We start from the raw sequence: 20,214 nt of genomic DNA on the forward strand, positions 1-20,214 counted from the left end.
TATTTACAAGGAAATTTTCACAGATAGAACAAATGTCAAATTATTTATAGAAATAGCAAAAACAAAAAAACACTGATAGACTTCTATCAATTTTCTATGATTGATAGACGTTGATAGACTTCTATCAACCTCTATTAATCTCTATCAAAGAAGATTAAATTTTTGTTATTTTGTGTAAATAGTTTACCTTATTTTTCTATTTATGAAAATCCCCCTATTCACAACTATTTGGTTAAAATAACCAAATTTTCCTCTCTCCAATGTTTCCAATGAATTCATCCTCTAACAATTATTTTGCAACTAACTTTAGCAAAGACCACCTTCGACGCCCAATTTCGACCACGACCAACTCGAACGGCCAATTCTAACAAAGTCCACCTCTAACCCCCAAAGATGACCACCTATTGACATATTGTTCTCAAATTTAAAATATAAAGATAGTTTGAGTTTTAAAGGGAATAGAGGAGAGATTGATAAGGAGGAGTAAATGCTTTATATAATTTTTATTAACTCAAAGCTTGTAAGATACAAAGGTAGGAGGCTACCTTACATACACCAACTAAAAGAACAATGAAAAGGAAAAATCGCAGCTTATCAGAAGATTAGGTAGGCTAAAAGATTCAATTACCAACTAATAATAAATGCAAATAAAGTCAAGACAAGTTATCAAATACAACATAGTACAATCAATCAATCCAATCACCTCAATAATAATCATGTCATAACAACCCCCTCAAATGAGGCAAGGGAGAGGTCAAGTTTGGTCCAAAGGTCTTAAAAAAGGCAAGGAATAACGGTTTGGTCAGAGAATCGATAAATTGGTCTTATGATCGAACACGATGAATAACAAGTTACTGAGAAAGAACTTGATCGTAAATAAAGTGAATGTCGATCTCTATATGTTTAGTGTAAGTGTGGAAAACATAATCGTGAGCAAGGGCAACAACAGAGAGGTTATCACACCAAATGACATGAGGAGAAGGAGAGGTGAACACCAAGATCCTTCAACAGAGCACAAAGCCAAAGCAACTCACACGCAACATGAGAGATGGCGTAATACATTGATTCGGTACTTGGGTGAGCAACAACCACTTGTTTCTTAGAGCTTCAGGAGACAATTAAGTGGCCAAAAAAGACATAATAGCGACCAACAGACTTCTGAACCAAGATGACTGGTTACTAGTTGAATTGGCTAAGTTTATTAACTGCAAAGGCAATATAAGGTCGAGTATGTTGCAAAAAGGGAACCAAAGGGGTTGCGATAAAGTTGAAGATCGGCCATAGATCACCATCAAATTGGGAGAGTTGTTTACCTGTGAACACAGCGGAAGGTGTAGGTTTAAGATGTTGTAAGTTAAGGCGAATGAGAAAATCTTGAATGTATTTAGCTTGAGAGAGATAAGTGTTGGGTTGTACCAACACACAGCGGAAAGCGACGAGGATCGATAAGCACTCTAATTCATTAATTTTGGCAAAAATGAAAACATGCTATAGCAGAAATAAATGGGTTTCAAGATATAACTTTGAAGAACCTTTGAAATCTCGATTTCCAGCTGCAAAACCTCTCCAAATCTTTGTGCAGACCACCACAAGATCTTCCTCACTATTATCTTGGTACTCTAGATTGAGTTGTGTGACTCAAAATAAGCTGGAATCAAGGGAACTTTGAGAATTTTCACAGCAGCAACCCAATTGAAGAACACCTTCTTCACACGAATTTTCAGCTAAAATTCTATCGGTTACATTGCCTCAAAATCACTCAAATCTCTTTAATATATTGCAGACCATCATGCAAAGAGAATGGTTGCATGAGATGCAGCTCATGCTTGGAGTAATTGAAGCTTGAAGATAATGGGTTTAGTGTGAGCTACTTGTAGATGAAGATGGAAAATTTCATTTTCCATTTTGTGTTTTTCTATTTTCAAAAATCAAATTTTGATTTAAAAAATCAAAATTTATTAATTTTACAAATTAATTTTCTAATAAGATTAATAAATACCTATTTAAACAATTTAAATAATTCTAATTAATTTAATATTCAATATTAAATTAATTTACACAAATTCATCTTCATATATTTAAATCATATTTAAATCATATTTATATATATATATATATTCTTCAATTATGTTTAATTCTAATTTGAACGTTTCAAATTAACTTATCACGCTACTTTAGAGCTAATCCATTTCTGAGGTAGTAGGGAGACCTCGTGGACCTACAGATCATGGGATCCAACGATCTGAGATTAATCGGCTAAACTTATTAGACCGAACTAACCCCCATTCGTTAACTAATGGGTCACTCCACTAAAGCCAATAGTTAACTCCTGTCACTATAGATATATTATGTCTGCTTGATATAACCATGATTAGTAAGTTAACCCTTCACAGGTTGTTCATAATAATGGTTGGGTCGAATCTCTGTTTTACCCCCGAAATTATCTCTTGTTCGTTAAGTCCCACCGATCCCCTAATAAACAATTGTTTTGTGATCCAATCAATAAAACCGAGTCCCTCTCGGGCCAGTGAGAGGGCGGGACCCCTTGTTCAAGACCCAAAATCAACACTTAAGGGAACAACCTCTCTACTATCCCTAAAAGCGAGTAGGAGTGAATTCCATCTTGCACCCTACGTCCCCAGCTATCCATCCGGTCTTACTCCTGAAATGGGAGGTTATTGAGTCGCCGTTGTTGAGCCAACCCTCACTTATGCAAATATAAGAATAATCCCAAATAAATAGGAGTTCATAGTTAGCTTAGGATTAAGGTCAAGTTACCTAGGTCATCGCTTTGAAATAATCAGCCTTAAGCAATAAACAACGTTATAAAGTAAGAGTGATTAATTTTGTGGTTCGATCTTGTACAAACCCTTTTGTACAAGGACATCCCCACTCCTCATATCTCAACATGAACGAATTAGGATCACTTCGTTTGTAGCACTTTACAACTCTTTGTAATAACTACAGAGCATGCTGCATCCAATAGTGTTACCAAAATAAGGTACCAACCTTATTCATATACTATAGATCATTTTGACTATTTACTCGAACATGATCCACTTTTATGTCTCCACATAAAGTTCAAGTACTCATCCAATAGTCAAGGGACTTTTAGGTTTATTGGATTTCTATTAAGCAAAACATCTATTCAATAACACGTTATTGAATTTTCAGAATAAGTTCCATTGTTTACATACCACGAGTTTTAGGACATAAAACCCAACAATAAGACCATTGTTTGTAAAGTGTACTTAGATGCCCAAAAAGTAGTGAAGGTAGCCAAGATCTCGAATGGCAGAGGTGCCCTGTAATTTGGTAGTAAAGGTTATTGAGAATGTTCTAAACTCGCAGTTCATAAATGTTGTTAACATATTCTATTTATCAATAAATTTTTTGTTGAGTTTTTTATTCAATAAATTACTATTGATATTACGTCCTTCTATAAAAATCCAATAAATGAATCCATGGCTATAACATGAATACTTTAACTTTATATAGCGACATAAAAATAGATCAAGTTTAAAGTATGTAGCCAAAATGGTCTATAAGTATACAGATGAGATTGGGTACCTCATCTTGGTGACACTATTCGATGCGACCCATTTTTGTATACTGATAAAATGAGGTGACCCAAAAATCATTCATGTAGAGACATGTGAGTGGGGTATCCTGTGTAATGAGTTTGCATATGATTGGACTTCCAAGTAGTCACTTTTCTTTATAACAATCGTTTACTGTTAAAACTGACTATCTCAAACTTAAATGACATAGGGTAACTCAATCTTAATCCTGAGCTAACTATAAACTCCTGTTTATTCGAGATTATCCTTTGATCTGCATAGGTGAAAGTAGTCCAACATCACTGCTCAATAAGCATCCCATTTTAGGATAAGACTGGATAGATAGTAGGGGACATAGTTTTGCAATATGGAATTCACTCCTACCCGATTTTGGGTTAGCAGATGGGTTGTTCTCTTAAGCGCTGATGTCTTGTCTTGAACAACAGGGCTTTGCCCTCTCATGGAAGAGAGGGATGTGATTTATAAGTTGGATTATAAATCAATTGTTCAATGGAGGATCAGTGGGAGCTTAAGGAGCAAGATGTATTTACACGGTTAAAACGGTAATCTTTGATCCAATTGTAATTATGAACAACTTGTGAAGGATAATTATGAACAACTTGTGAAGGATTGACTTACCAATTATGGTTAAAATGGAAAGAAATATATCTACTATGAGGAGAGTGCAACTATCGAGCTATAATGGTATGTCTTGGGTAGTTAACGAATAGTAATTAATTCAGTTTAAAGAGTTTAACCAATTAATTACAAGTCGTTGGAGCTCATGATCTGTAGATCCATAAGATCCCTCTACTAGCTCATAATTTGAATTAGTAAATTGAGTAATCTTGATAAGATTTGAATTAGGGTTTAGAATTTGAAATGTTCAAATTCCATTAGAGTTTCTATTTATTGTATTCGATACACTTGAAATGTTTAATTTTATTGAAATTAAACGGAATTGGAGAAACGATTAATGTTTAAAATATTATTTAAATATTAATTTTATTATGATAGAATTGTTTTTTTATTAATTTAATATTAGATATTAAACCCTAAATAAATTAATTAAAATATTTAATTAATTAGTTTTATTTAAAAATTAATTAATTGCATTATTTTTTTATATATAAAACTAATATATCAGATTAGTTTAATTTAGAAATTGGTTTTGGAAATCATTTTTAGAAAAACTATTTTGAAAATCAAAACTGAAAGTGGAGATTTCCAAAAGTTGGAAATCTCCACTATGGTGCAAGGCACCTTATTCACTCAATTCCATTTTCTCCATGAAGTAGGAGTTGACCTTCATGCAAGCTTTGGATTTGCATGATGAAAGCTCTATAAATTGAAGTGCTACGTTGAATAATTGATTCATGCTTACAAGAACTTCTTGAAGAACTTTGCAAAAATCAATAACCTTCCAAACCCTCTTCATATCTTCTATATATCCAACTCAATTTAGTGTTTCCACCACACAATCCTTGCAAGAGAATAGTAGAGAAGATCTTCGTGGTGGTCTACTTGTAGATTGAAGTACTTTCACGTGGAATTCAGCTGGTATTAAAGAGGATTCTTCAAAGGTATTATGTTTAGCAAACCCTCTTCTGTAATAGTTACTTTGAAGCATGTTTTAAACTCAAATTAAGTATGATTAGAGTGCTTAATGATTCTGATTTTATCCACTGCACATTGATATACTTTAACAAAGGTAGCCTGAGAACTTGAGTAGAGCCAGTCAAAATGATATCACCGACATACATAAGTAGGATGATAGTGTTAGACGTATTTAAATAATATATATAATTGAAGTATGGGTTATGTAAATGGATAAATATTTTATCACAGTGGGTTATTTTATTAGAGTGGGCTCTATTATATCATCTATTTAATTAAGGTTCTAGATTCCTAATTGAGTATGGACTTAACGGGTAGAAGCTCATTCCTAGTTAATTAGGGTTTAATGAAACCCTAATTGAGAGACCTTAAGACTATGGTCCCCAATATACCAAAATAATATGCACTCAATTTTTCTTGAATCTCATCTAGAGAGAGATCCCTCAAAGGGCATTTGGAGTTTTAGTTGAAGAAGATAATAACCATCTTAAAGTTATCATCATCTTGAAGTTATCATCAATCTCTTAATGGAATACAGTATGTTATTTATTCTTAACAATTTGGCACGAATGATCATAGGGTTAATCTAATCAATATAGATTTAAAGTAATTATGCTAACAAGTGGTATCAGAGCACCAATTTCATATTAGATTGTCGGGTTTTTATTGCTTACCATCATTTTTATTCAATTTTCGGTAAAAAAAAAAGGCTTGAAATTGGTATAATAGATGTTTTTAGCTTTTTGGCATCTTAGATTTATAGTTTAATGTTGATTTGATCATTGTTTAGGCCCGTTATTTTGAGTAAATTATTTATAAATCGAGTCTTGTTAGTCTATATCGTCTGTGGCAATTTTTTATTGTGAAAAGGCTCAAAACAGAGGTGAAAAAGGGAATTCAGAGTGCACACCCGAGAAGTTTTTGTGCAAGGCGCTACTGTTATATTTTGTGCACCATTAAAAGCTTCTGACTATCTATCTATCTATCTGTCGTTGTTTGTATGTCATGGATTCCCCTAAGACCAAATCTATTTCTCCTTGGCATGATTGTTGTGGAAGTTGACCGAAAACTGAGACTTTTTAGAGTCCTAATTAGGGTTGAAAGGATTTTATTCGAAAAATTTAATAAAATTTAAATTAAATTTAAATTTGATTGATAATTTGGTGATTTAAATTTAAATTTAAATTTGATTGATAATTTGGTGGTTTAAATTTAAATTTAATCGATAATTTGGTGATTTAAGTTTGAATTTGATTGATAATTTTTTGTGATATTCACATGTTTATGTTGCTTTAACGGTATTCTGTGTATGTAGTTATTGAATGAATTTTGGTAAAGACTATTTGATGTTCTTATATTATATATATTTAAGATTATTATATTATTATGTCTCATATCTTGGATTGAATTGTTCAAAATAATATGTTACCAAAGTAGATTCTGTTATCTAGATTAGTTTAATTCTAAAATATAAGATATGCATATTCATTAATTTATGTGAATGATTATTGACCCAAAGGAAGATAATTATTTGGTCAAATTATGGGTATGCATGTGGTAATGAGTATGTGACAACTATAAGGTTTATTCATGTGAAAAATAATCGGTCCAAAATAATGCTATTTTTTTTATAGAGTTTATTGAGTACACTGATTACTACATTGAGAGTATCATTTACAATTAGTGTTTTTGCCCAAAGGCTAGGCATCAATATTGTGCTAGGTATCTTGTTAAAGAGGCCCATCATATATGTGAAATTATTTTGTCATATTTTAATTGTGAGAATATGCTTTATTGTTTTAGTTGGTCTTACTCAAATATCTAGAAATTTGAATTTAATCTCTAAGTTGAATGGATCGAACTTCGAGATTTGGAAGGAAAGTCTAGAGATACTTCTTGGGTATATAGATCTGGATCTTGCATTAAGGATCGATAAATCTACTTCTACTGAGGAACAGTCAAATATGGTTAATATTGAGAAGTGGGAACATCAAATCGCATGTGTCTGATGATCATTTGGCACTCCATTCCGTAGATTTTCGAGGAAAGATTTTATGCAAATAATATCAACCCAAAATAATCAAAAGATTGACATAAACAAATTGAAGAACAAATTGTAGCAATTAATTATATGCAATGAAATCTATTAACAAATTATTTTCAAAATAAAATAGGAGAGGGATAGAGAAATTGACATCGGTAATTTTATAGTGGTTTGACACAACCAGCCTATATCCATTTCTTAAGTTCCTCTTGGGTACTTCACCAAAACTTGTCTCTTTCCACGGTCTAGAGTCGAATTGTTACAATATTCTTTTTTCAGGAGAAAAAACGAACCTGATCCTTTCCACGGTTGAGGGTCAAACCGTTACAACCACTCTTTTTAGGAATCAAGAGCAACCCTTACAATGAATTTGGAAATGAAGAACAATATTGGAAAAATTCTCCTGAATAGGAGATTTACAAATTTAGCACTCAAGGAACCAATTCTTACAACATAAAATATCTCTCTAAAAAAGATGAAAAAAGAAAATTGATATTGGAGAGAGAGCAACATGGTGGCTTAATGAGTTATGGAGGATTAAAAATAATAAAAATTATTATTGAAAAATTGAAGAAGATGAAGTGTTTAAAAAGAGAGAGAAGTTGGTGAAAATCACCATCAATTTTGGCCATTAAATGTCGATAAAAGAAAATTGAATGATAGAGATTTAAACTCAACTAGTCGTTAGACATATAATAATATATAACTTTTAAAACATTTTCTTTTAAAAACCAACAAAAAGCAAATGTTCACCATTTGCCCAAAACTAGTCGTTAGACACAAACATAAAATAATATTAAATTTAATTTCTTTTTAAAACCAATCAAAAAATCAAAAACCCATCATATGTCACTCCTCTATTGGTCCAAGTGGCACATTCCAATGGGTCCCCTTTGATGAGAAAAATTTTGGCATGTCATCAACTCAAGAATTTTTCATTAAATTTGTTACGGTCATATCTTCTTTGTTTGAACTACGATTTGTGTGATTAAAATTGTGTTGGAGTCCTTGTTCCAAGCTCTACACAATGGATAATTTAAAACACTCAAATTGTTAATAAATAAAAGCAAGTTTGTTATCATCAAAACATTAACTAATTAATTAATTAAAATTAATTAATTTGAGATTAAGGACCAGAAAGCCAACATTTGGTACGTATATCTCTTCTTGTAAAATTCACTCAATTTAAGATAAGTTGTAATACTCAAAAGGATAAATGGAGTATTAATGAGCTTATCTCACAACGTGTATAAGAAGAAAATAAGATTAAGATAGAAAGGACAGAAAGTGCTCATTTGACAACTGGCTCTCGCGATAATAAGAAAAGAAAATCTACAAGTGTTGTAGAAGGGATATCTCGATAGAATAAGAACAAGAAGCAGACTATTAAAAATCCTTATTTTTTCTGCAAAAAAGGAAGATCATTTCAAAAAAGATTGTCCCAAATACGTCAAGTGGGGTATGAAGAAGGGTAAACTTTTGCTTTAGTTTGTTTTGAAGTTAATTTAGCTTCTATACCTACCTATACTTGGTGGATAGATTATGGTGCTACTACTCATATAACTATATCTATACAAGGTTGCTTGTGGAGTCGACTGCCAAATGATGCTGAAAGATTCATCTATGTGGGTGATACAAAACATTTTCAGTTGAAGCCACTGAGAATTGTAGATTAATTTTATAAACTAGTTGTTATTTGGATTTAAATGAGACTTTTGTTGCACCATCATTTAGACAAAATTTAGTTTCTATTCTAATTTCGATAAATTTGGTTTTTTTCTTATTCTTTTAGAAATAAAAGTTAGTCTCTTTCAAGAAGCTTATTGGTATAGCTCTTTAATTGATAATCTATATGTGCTTGATTCCTTTAACACGATCTTGTTACCTAATTTATGTAGTACAAAGCGTAAATTAAATGAGAATTTCATTATGTTATGGCACAAATGTTTAGGTCATATCTCTAAATAGAGAATTCATAGACCTGTGTTAGATGGAATTGTTGTTTCCCTTAATTTAAGTAACTTTGAATTTTGTATGGAATGTATTTAAGGAAAATACACAAACATAAGAAAATTAGGTGCCAACAGATGCTTAGAAGTCTTAGAACTAATACATACACATATTTGTTGTCCATTCTCTATGGCTTCTTGGAATTGACGACACTATTTTATTACGTTCATAGACGACTATTCAAGATATGGGTACCTATATTTAATTAATGAGAAGTCTCAATCTTTGGATGTTTTTCAAATCTTTCAAAGCTGAAGTTGAACTTCAACTTAGAAAGAAAATTAAGGTTGTCAAGTTTGATCACGGTGGTGAATACTACAACATATATGATGGATCAAGTGAAGAAAGTCCAGGGTTCTTTGCCAAATACCTAGTGGAATGTGGAATCTGAAGGATCTCAAAACGAGAATTCTATGAGCGGGTTTAGATCGCTCCGATTTCACAGTGACTGGAATATAAATGATATACATTCTATACTAACAGTTATGCATAATAAAACTCAGCAACAACATGCTCAAAATACGATAAAACATAGAGAAGGGGTTCATTACCAAAGGAAGATGATCTTCGATTATATATGAACCCACAGCAGCGGAAAACCTCCTACCGCTCTACCAGCACCCGGCGAGTATGTCGACTACAACAGCACGATCTGAATGCATACGAACAATGCCGCGGAGACGACATCGCCACAAGAGAAACCCGAGTATTCTCGGAGTCAAAAACCCAAAGAGTAGGCTCTAGTGAGTTTGATAGAGGACGGAGGAGAATACGTCGTGTAGACGATAAGCAAGTGGGAGATGAAACTCTGCTATCGTATAAAAGAGCTACACGATTGTGTAGGATTTGCTAAACGATCGTTTAGGAAAAGGTATACGATCGTTTAGCTAAATTGGCACATTATACGATCGTTTAGAGAAGCTATCCGATTGTCTAGGCAACAGTGTATGATCGTTTAGGTGCGAGGTATACGATCGTTTAGACGGAGAACACTATCGCATAGGCTCTCAAGCGATCGTTTTCAATCACCAACGCACGCTTCACGAATTCTTTTGGGCGAATGACCGACTATGCAAAAATGAAAACTTTTTTCATTTTAACCCATCGATTACTATAACCAACGCTGCCCACTAACCCACATCCGAACGTGGAAAAAATGATTAATTATCATATAATTAATCAATTAATAAATAAATAAATATAATCATATTATATTTATATCCTATAGTTTGATATCACATATCTACTATAGTATTTTTCTCCCCTACTTGATATAAATCATATTTATATCTAATTTCCTCTAAAATAATGTATCTCATACATTTAGCCAATTATATCATATATAATTAACCAGTCCAATTATATCATATATAATCGAACTTCCTCTTGTTAATTTTGAACATTTCAAATTAACCCAAACACTGGTTCTCGACTTTATCCAAGCTACCCAGGTGACCTAATGGACCTGTGGCTCGAAGCTCCAACGGTACGTGAATAGCTGACTAAACACTTTAGCCACGAGATTCACCATCCGTTAACTATCAGTGATTCCACTAAAGACCAACAGCTAAACTCTTCTTACCACATATATATTTCTGTGTCCATTGGATATAACCAATCATGAGTACGATGTCCTTTCACAGATGCTCGTAAGTACAGTTGGGCCAATTTACCCTTTTTCCCCTGTACTTACATCTCACTCCTTAAGTACCATTGATTCCTCTAATGAACAATACAACATAGTCCAACTATATGTGAACATCTCTCAGGTCAAGAGAAGGTGTGTGGCGCCACAATGTTCAAGCCCCGGAATCAGCCCTTAAGGAAGCCATCTTTCTACTTACCCCTGCCTAAGGGAAGGAATGAATTCCATCTTGTGTAGTTGAGTTCCCAGCTCCCAAACCAGACGTATCCCCAAAATGGTAGGTTTGAATCGGCGACTTGGCCACTCGCATCCATATAAATCAAAGGACCGCCTTCAATGGTAGAAGTTCCCAACTCACACAGGATTGTGGTCATGTTACCTATGGTCATCCTAGTGAAGTGAAGTCTCTGTCATGAACGGTGTTATATAACGAGACATTAACACTTTGTGGTCAAGTCTTATACAAACTCTTTGTATAGGACGCCCCCGCTCATATATCCCCAACATAAATGATCAGGATCAGACCATCTGTGACAAGTCACAACACTTGTGACCATTCCACAAAGCGGTCGCGTCCATAGCGTTATCAGGATAAGGTTTCCCTCATTTATCCATATACTACAGACCATTTTGGTTATCACTCAAGACATGATCCACTTGTATGTTACCACATACATGCTTGAGTCATATACAAATAACCAAGGATTTTATGTTTATTGGTTTGTGGTAAAGCAAATAAAACAAATAACCGAGCAAAACAACAAGATGTGAAGTAAATATCATATATTAACAATCACAGGTGTTCATATATACTGTTTACAAACTACAGGACACGAGACTTTAAGGCATCAACCTCAATAGAATGTCCTGCAATACACTATGTCTAGGCAAATCTAGCATGAATAATGTACAAAAAGGCGAATTAGAAAGTTAAAGATATAGTGAGAAGCATGATTAGTCATTTTTCTTTACCAGAATCTATCAGGGGTGGGGCACTAAAGACTGTAGCATATATCTTCAATAAAGTACCTAGTAAAGCAGTAGCTAAAACCCCTTATGAGCTATCAACAGAAAAGAAGCCTAGTATTTGACATCTTCACATTTGGGGTTATCTAGCTAAAGTTAGGCCCAACAAGCCTAACAAAAGAAAACTGGACTTAATAACTATTAGCTGCTATTTTGTTGAGTGTTCTTAGCGATCTCGAGATTTCAAGTTTTATGATCCCACTTCTAGATTATTTGTTTGAGACGGGAAATGCCAGATTCCTTGAGGATATTGAGTTTGAGGGGGAAGATAATATAAGGAGAGTGGTCTTTGAAGAGGAATTAGTTTCTTTTTCTAATGTGGTTAGAGATGATGTTTAGGCTTCAATTCCTGACTTCATTATTGAACCAATTATAGAACAAGACAACATTGAAGTTTCCATTGTTGAACCCGAAGTCCAAATTCAACAACTTCAAGAAATGTCATTAAGCAAATCCATTAGAGAAAGAAGAAGTGCAATTTCAGATGATTATGTTGTGTTTCTTTAAGAACATCAAGATAATATGGGCATAATGGAAGATAGTCCAATCAACTTCCAACAAGCTCTACAAAGTTCTAACTTTCAAAATTGGATAATGCCATGGAAGAGGAAATAACCCAAGACAGAGGAGTAATCCTTTTAAAAAATAAATACAAACTTGCTTTTACTTTACAATAGACTCCGCCTTTTACAAACTTGCTTTTTACATACTCCACACTTGACTTTTACAATACAAAATAAGAGTTTGGAAAAAAAAAAAACTTAGGCATGCAAAAATATAAGCCCAATAATATAACTCTAAGTATGCAAGTCCTTATTTCGTTGGACAAAGGACTTAAAGATGCATGAGAGATAAGAAAATTTTTTAAAACGGGTTAAAAATCATGATCATGCTTTTTAAACATAGTTTCATTCAAACCTAATCACAAAAAGGGTGCATCATTAACTACTCATCATAACAAACCAAACAAGAGAACAAGCAAGCAAATAAAGCACACAAACATTGTTCGAGTACAATGCTCAAAGACCCCAACAGTTACAACATACCCCACCCCCAACTTAAAATAATACATTGTCCCCAATGTATCTCTAATCTAAGCCCAATAAAAAATAAAATAGTCAAGGGAAAAAAAACCCTACCCTGATGATGTTTTTGCACACGTGATAGTGGTAAGAGGACTGACTAAAATTGATCTTCTTCTTCTTTAGGACAGAGGGAAAGAACCTACACAAGGAAAACAAGAAGTTAATCTAGAAAGCAGTAAAGGAAAACAATAAATTTTATCACCTGGCTCCCTCCAGGAAGAGCAAATTTTTAACGTCGATTGCTCTACGTGACCTATCCCCTATCAAGGCACAAAGAAATTCTCGTATTTCTCTAGTCCTTTCTTGGATGAGTCTATATAGCTCGGTAAGTCTATAAAGCTCTTCATCTTCTGAAGAGAACTAGGCAGGTCAAATTTTGGTTTTTTAGAATATGGCAAAAAAGGTAAAAAGAACGAATAAAAAGACTCAAGGACTGACTCAACTGAAAATAAAGACTCTGACTCAACTGACTCGTGAGCGAAGGTGAACAAAATTAAAAAATGAGAGGAATACCAGTATAAAGAACAGGACGAGGCTTGGGAGCCTCCAACTATTATACCTGGGATTCTTCCAAATTAAGCCCATACTCATACTTAATCTTACAAACTGGCAAGCATGGAGTGATGTCCGCATCATCACTGGAGTAGTAGTACTTTGCAAAGAACTCGACCTCTGAGGTATAGACGATGGTCTGCTCTGATGTGCTCTCCAGTTTTTGCGTGGTCTCCGTCAGCTGGGCAACATGGGTGATCAATCCTTGCTACTGAGCTTGAAGATCTTGATGAGATTGAAAAAAACTATTAGCAAGTTCAGAAATTGAAAATTCCAACTTCATACCTAGGCACGAATCTCTAGGAAGTAGTTCCTGCTTCTCCACCGTGTCGACGTGGACTACCTCATACCTCTGNAAATTGAAAATTCCAACTTCATACCTAGGCACGAATCTCTAGGAAGTAGTTCCTGCTTCTCCACCGTGTCGACGTGGACTACCTCATACCTCTGGGTCTCTGAAAAATCAAAGGAATGGTCTGGCAATGGCTCGTCCAGCCTCCCAACTAAAGTTGCAAGTCGAGCAACAAGGTCACTCAGACTTTGCAAATTAGTCCTAGCCTCTGCCTCGAGGCAAAGACTCTTTTATTGGATGCGTTCGAACTCTTGTTGCCTACAAAGGTTGTACTGCTTAAACTTAAAAGATCTGTAAGCAAGCTCCATAACCAAAGCCTCTAAAGACATACCTGACCTTGAAGACTGAGCATGAGTCAACTGGTGTGGTGCTGTGAAATCTTGGCCGCTAAAGCTCTGTTTCCATTATGAGTATCCATGGTCAAAAGACTCCCTCCGCCAAGAATAACGAGGCTCGTAATCCCAAGGACCATAATACCCTTCCTCAGCGAATCCACATGGTGCTGGCATCCACTACAACCTCGAGCATGCTTGTGTGGGATGCCTCGAGTAGGCAACTCCCACACACCTCTACTTGTTGTGATCTTCTTCTCACCAAGTGGCCAACTAAGGAAGTTAACTTAGCAAGCTTGTGGCGAAGGCCACTTACCTCATCATCAAAATTTGCAACTTGACCTTTGGACGTTAAAGACTGATTCAGAAATACTGCCATGCTCAACTGGAATAAAAAGAAAATAAATCAAAGCAAAAGAAACTTTAACTAAAAACTAACTAAGAAGAACTAATCGACTTTCCTGGCAACGACGCCAATTTGACAGTAGGAATTTTCTGTGTCGCTCCCAAACCTTTGCTATACAAATAATATTTATAAATCACCGAACAAACTACTTATACTAATTGGTAGTACAAGTGGCAAGTCTAAGGTCAAACCTCAGGGAAGCACGGAAGATTAGCTCATCAAGTTTGTTTTCAGTTAAAGAGATAAATAAGGGGGGATTGGTATGGTTGGATAAAGGAAAGTGCATAAAAGAAATAAAGTGCAAGAAAATAAAAGATAGCAATTCAATTAAAGAAATGATTTAGGTTAAGGGAATCGAATTTGGCCAATGTAATTTTTGTTCATCGAGTTATTTAAATGCAATTTAGTTTCTTGAATATGCCTAGCTCAATTGACTGGAATCCCAATCACTCAGTCTAATAACCTAATTAATCAACATGCATAGAAAAAGAATCCGCTCCATATAAATTAACTAATCACATTAAGTTCTAGGGATAACGCTAGGACGAGTGTTCGACTTCCAATGTCTAATCAAACATTCAATATGGTCTTTTCTCTAGGTTGATAGGAGCAGTCCTTTTTGCCTATCTAACCTATTGCTTTTAGTGGGATTAATCTATAAATATTTGTCAAATATTACAAGGTAATCACAAAGTATTAGAATCACACGAAAAATTATTGGGCGTCAATCAATAATTAAAATCATGCAATTCATAAAACACAAAGTTCAGATTAAAACCCATAAACAAGAATAAAAAGATTGCATTCCAACAAAACTCCCAAAAAACTACATTGTTCCAAATTCCCTTAAATTAGAAAATAGCTAGAACTTACCTTCCCATTGAGATGAAGAAGATAAATCCCGACATCGTTCCATTAGTTACATGAGATGATAAGAAAAAAGGAGAAAAATACAAGTGGAGAGGTAAGAAAAGGGTAAAAATCGGCTGGAGGCGGATTGTGGGTCAATGATCTGATCTAAAACGAAGAACTGGTATTTATAGAGCAGTGTCGCAGCATTGCAATGCTACAAAAATGGAAAGTGGTAGGGTTCTAACGCTACTCTGGCTTGCAACGTTGTTCTGTCTTCAATTCGTAGCATTGCAACGCTACCTTGTTTTGCACAAAATAGGTAGCTACTACCTTATAGCTTGCTCGCTCTGTCCGTCACATTTGAAGTTTGGGTGATCTTGCCACCCAGGATTGTAGGTGTAACTAAATGGGCCTCGCCATCTGTTTTGCCCATTGAAATTGTAGGCTCCAATAGCATTTACCTAGGTATTTCCTCATGTGGAGCGCTCGGACAAACGTCAGCTGTGTGTCCCGTTCCATGGTATACTTGGCAAACAACAACGGTTCAACTCTTTTTTGCCTTTGCTAACTACTTCACAATAGAAACGAGGTCAGATATCTCTTTTCACAGTTCACTTACTTCATTGGCTGATTTTACGCTAACTGAAGCCCTTGTGCCAAACTGTTGAGTGTTGGCCACTATGGTTGCTATCAATTTCATCACATCAGTAGGGGTATTGTTGACCAAGGCTCCTCTTGCAGCTACATCTATGCTGCTCTTTTCAGTTTGCATCAGCCTCTCGTAAAAGTATTGAATCAACAACTGGTCTAATTTCTGATGGTGGAGGAACTTTGCATAGGTTTTCTTGCCAATACTCGTGAGGTGTCTCTCCATCGAACTACATAATACTGTAGATCTTCTTTCTAATACTGGCAGTTTGAGATGTTGGGAAGAACTTTTCAAAAAACTGCCCCTGCAACTTCTCCCAAGATGTGATGCTCCCTGGTGGAAGGATGTAAAGCCACTCCTTGGCATCTTCCTTTAACGAGAAGGGAATGCCCTCATATTAATTTTCTCCTAAGTCACCCCATTTAGTCTCATGCCATCACATACCACATAAAATTCCTTCAAGCGCTTGTGCGAGTCTTCACCTGGTACCAGAAAAGGAAGGGAGTAAGTGATATAATCCACAGTTAAGTTCGAAATTACCTGTTGTTTATGGATAGGCAATGCAAAGAGGTTGTTGAGTGAAATTAGGTGTTGCGATCTCCCTAAGTGTTTTCTCACGTTCAACCATGATTATTGGTGCGTTTTCAGGTACACCTTATTTTGGTGTGCCTTCAACACGGATATTTCTTTCAAGCATAGCTTGCTATCTCCTTTCTCTCCTGATTCTCCGTTCCTCCCGATAAATTTCTACAAAATAGAACAATCTAGAGCCTTCAGGAGTATTGGTCATGCATCAAAAGAGAAAATCAATTAGCAAGAAAGGCACTATAAGCCTCAAAAATTAAGAAATCAGTTTGCTCCTCGACAACGATGCCAAATTTGATCGAAGCTCGAGGTTTATTGTCGTTTATAAACCCTTGCTAATCAAATAAAATTTATAAATCTCCGAACATGCAATTCATACTAACCAGTAGTACAAGTTGAAAGTCCGGGGTCGATCCATAGAGAGTCTGTTTAGATTTCTCGATTTAGAAACTTATAGGAAGTAACCAAGGGAGGTTTGTGAAAAGGATCTATGTATTTGCATGAAAATTAAAATATGCAAGTGAATTGAAATGTGTGAAGTGAGTTGAGTGAGTTTGTGTAAAAACAATCAATCGAACAAAACACTTAGCTTGGGTTGACTTCATTTATTCCATTCCCTTTCGATTCTATCATGGATTTATTTGAAAGATCAATACGAGAATTTTCAATTAAAACTTACCCTACTGGTGCGTGAAAATTGGAAGCCAATTTTTACTCGACAACCAAATCTCGTGGACGCATTATGTGATGCATGTTCCTAAGATATGCGTTGATAGTCATGTGTCGATGGTCATGCATTGGAATGAAAATTGCGTTAACGAATGTATGCAATGACCATGCGTCCTGCCACAAGTTTTCTTGCATTCATGCAAAGTATAACATGAATGCAAGTTTCTCGGGTAATCCGAGGTCGAACACAGGGACTTGTAACTATATGTTTGCGGTGATGTGCATGCGGCAGAATAAAAAAAAGAATGGAGGGGTTGTTGTTAAATTAATCCTACTCCTACTCCTATTTAATAGACAACGTAATGAGAATATGCATGAGAGGTAAAGATGCGACAAATCTTGACATGAAATAAATGTGTGGGAAAATGGATAAAATGCGGAGATGTTTTCATTGCAATCCTTAAGAGTGACCATAAGGGCAACCCTAGTCAACACAAACTAATGCGATCATACAATACTCATACAATAGTAAACCACCTCTCGGTGCGAATGCTACGGCTTCTAATGCTAGAACGCATGCGATGTATGTGCAGAGGTGTCTATAGGGCTTACACATAAGCTTCTAATTCTTGTCTATGTGATGATGCACAAACAAGGCGGCCACATATCATCATTCCTATTCCTAGGGTGCATGCGATGTAGTGCTGACAAACAGAGCTTATCTCTAAGTCCCTATCTCTTGCTTATGCCGATCTAATCTCGCTCTCTCGAGTCTAGATTCTAACCTAGCTCTCTCAAGCCATTAGGTTCTTTCTTTAGACTCTCTCTCGAGTGCTCTAAAGGGGTGTTGGGCACAACATAAGACAAGACAAACTCATGAACTTGGTTGATGCAAGGTTGTTACTATCTCTAGTGAACAACATATACATTACTTAATGCAACCAACTACTTACCCTCTTGGGCAGTTGGTTGTTGCTGACTTTACTCATAGACAAACAATGCGTTAGCCTATAGACAGACATTGCAGCAGCTTCACACTAAGCAAATAAGGTTACTCGCATACTCACGCAACGCATACCTCTCGGTAATTGGCTACATGCTTCATATCCCTAATCCATACGACTAAGTATGCAATACCCAAGCAATCCCACTAAGTGTTGCAATGAACGTAAAGATGCTAAGCAAGAAGATGGAGATGAAGTCGAAGGAAAAGAGAAATGCATTAAAAACACATTGTATTGATTTCTAAATTCCAAAATGTTATACAATACAATATGAGAAAAGAAAGGAAAAGAAATGACCGGCTGGAAGCAAATATTTGTTTCCAGCGGATGTGCGTCAAGGCTGCCGGTGGTGCCATGGATGGGCGGAGGAGCTGACTCTCTCAAGATCTAACTCAGGTCGAAGGCTCCGGTCGTCATTCGGAATGGATGAAGGAGGTGAAGAACACTCAGCGATCTTCTCACGTAGTTTGTCTGAACCACAAGGATCCGCCATAAGCGAACCTCAGGCGAAAACCTTGGGCGAAAACCCTGAGTACCATGAATTTGAGCTCATCGGCTTCTATTTATAAAGCTTGGCCGCTGACAGCATTAATTGGACTGCTCTGAGTCTGACGTTTGGTGCGTTCGTCCTTTCTGAACCTCTGTCACTAACGGCGTGGTAGGTGAAATGTCAGCATCAGCTTTGGATTTTCTCAAGGTAGATGCATTGATGCATTCATTCCACCAACTTTTCGTTGATCCCATAAGAATGCATTGTCGCATAGCCGCAATCATTCAATGGTCGCATTCACTTAACACCGCAACTCTACATGATGACCGCAATCGCTTGACGAGCGCAACTCCCATGCGATGGACGCATACGACTAATTACCACAACATCCATGCATTGATCGATGCGTTTGCCTTGCGATGGAGTGTTTCTCCGCATGCGGTCATCTATGCGATGGTTCAGTTTTCGCTTTTGTGTTCATTTCCTGCATTGGCTACAAAAATAGAACATTGAACGCACAATTAACGCAAAGTAATGAGTTAGGTGAGATTCGACATGCTGATCGACGCAAACTCTTTTTCTCATGAATTCCTAACATGATCGACACAATTTCTACCTAACAACCTTCATAATTCTAAGAAAAAGGACAAAGATGATGCATATCTGCATGTCATCATCTACTCAATTAAAATTCTAACCGGTAGTCCTTAAGAACGAGTTATTTCAAAGAATTAGTGAGAATCCTCTATTAGTCAACATATCAACAAGCATTGAGATTAAGGGAAACATTAAGCTAAACAATCGATTTCCATCGTTTAATCAATTATTTGAGCGAGATCAATCTAGGTTAGAAAGTAATGTTTATTAAATGAGATCCCAATTTAACTTCACAAACTTATTTAACCTTTGCCTCTATGTGATTAACTACCTAACGATTACAAATTAGGGCCAATCAAAGCAATCAATCAAGCCATCATAGTTAATTTGACAGATTATCCATGAAAGATAGATTGAGGAATGATTACAAGATAAAATTTAAATAAACTAGAACAATCCTACAACCAAATCTTAAGATTCAAGTAGGAATGGAAATAAACTATAAACCCAAGCTAAGTTCTTACCTCTTAGCCACAAATCATGCTCTAAATTTAGTAATCTCCTTCAATAGTGCTAAAAGTGGCAAAATATTATAGGAATCAGAGAAAACAAGAAGGAAAATCAAGCAAAAAATGGAAAATGATGTTATTGCAATTGTCGCAGCATTGTAATGCTGCTCAAGGGTGTTGCAACACTGTGTGATGCAACGCGCGCTTCTGCTTTAACTTCGTAGCATTAC

Source organism: Benincasa hispida, chromosome 6, assembly GCF_009727055.1.
Source record: "Benincasa hispida cultivar B227 chromosome 6, ASM972705v1, whole genome shotgun sequence".
NCBI classification, from domain to species: Eukaryota; Viridiplantae; Streptophyta; class Magnoliopsida; order Cucurbitales; family Cucurbitaceae; genus Benincasa; species Benincasa hispida.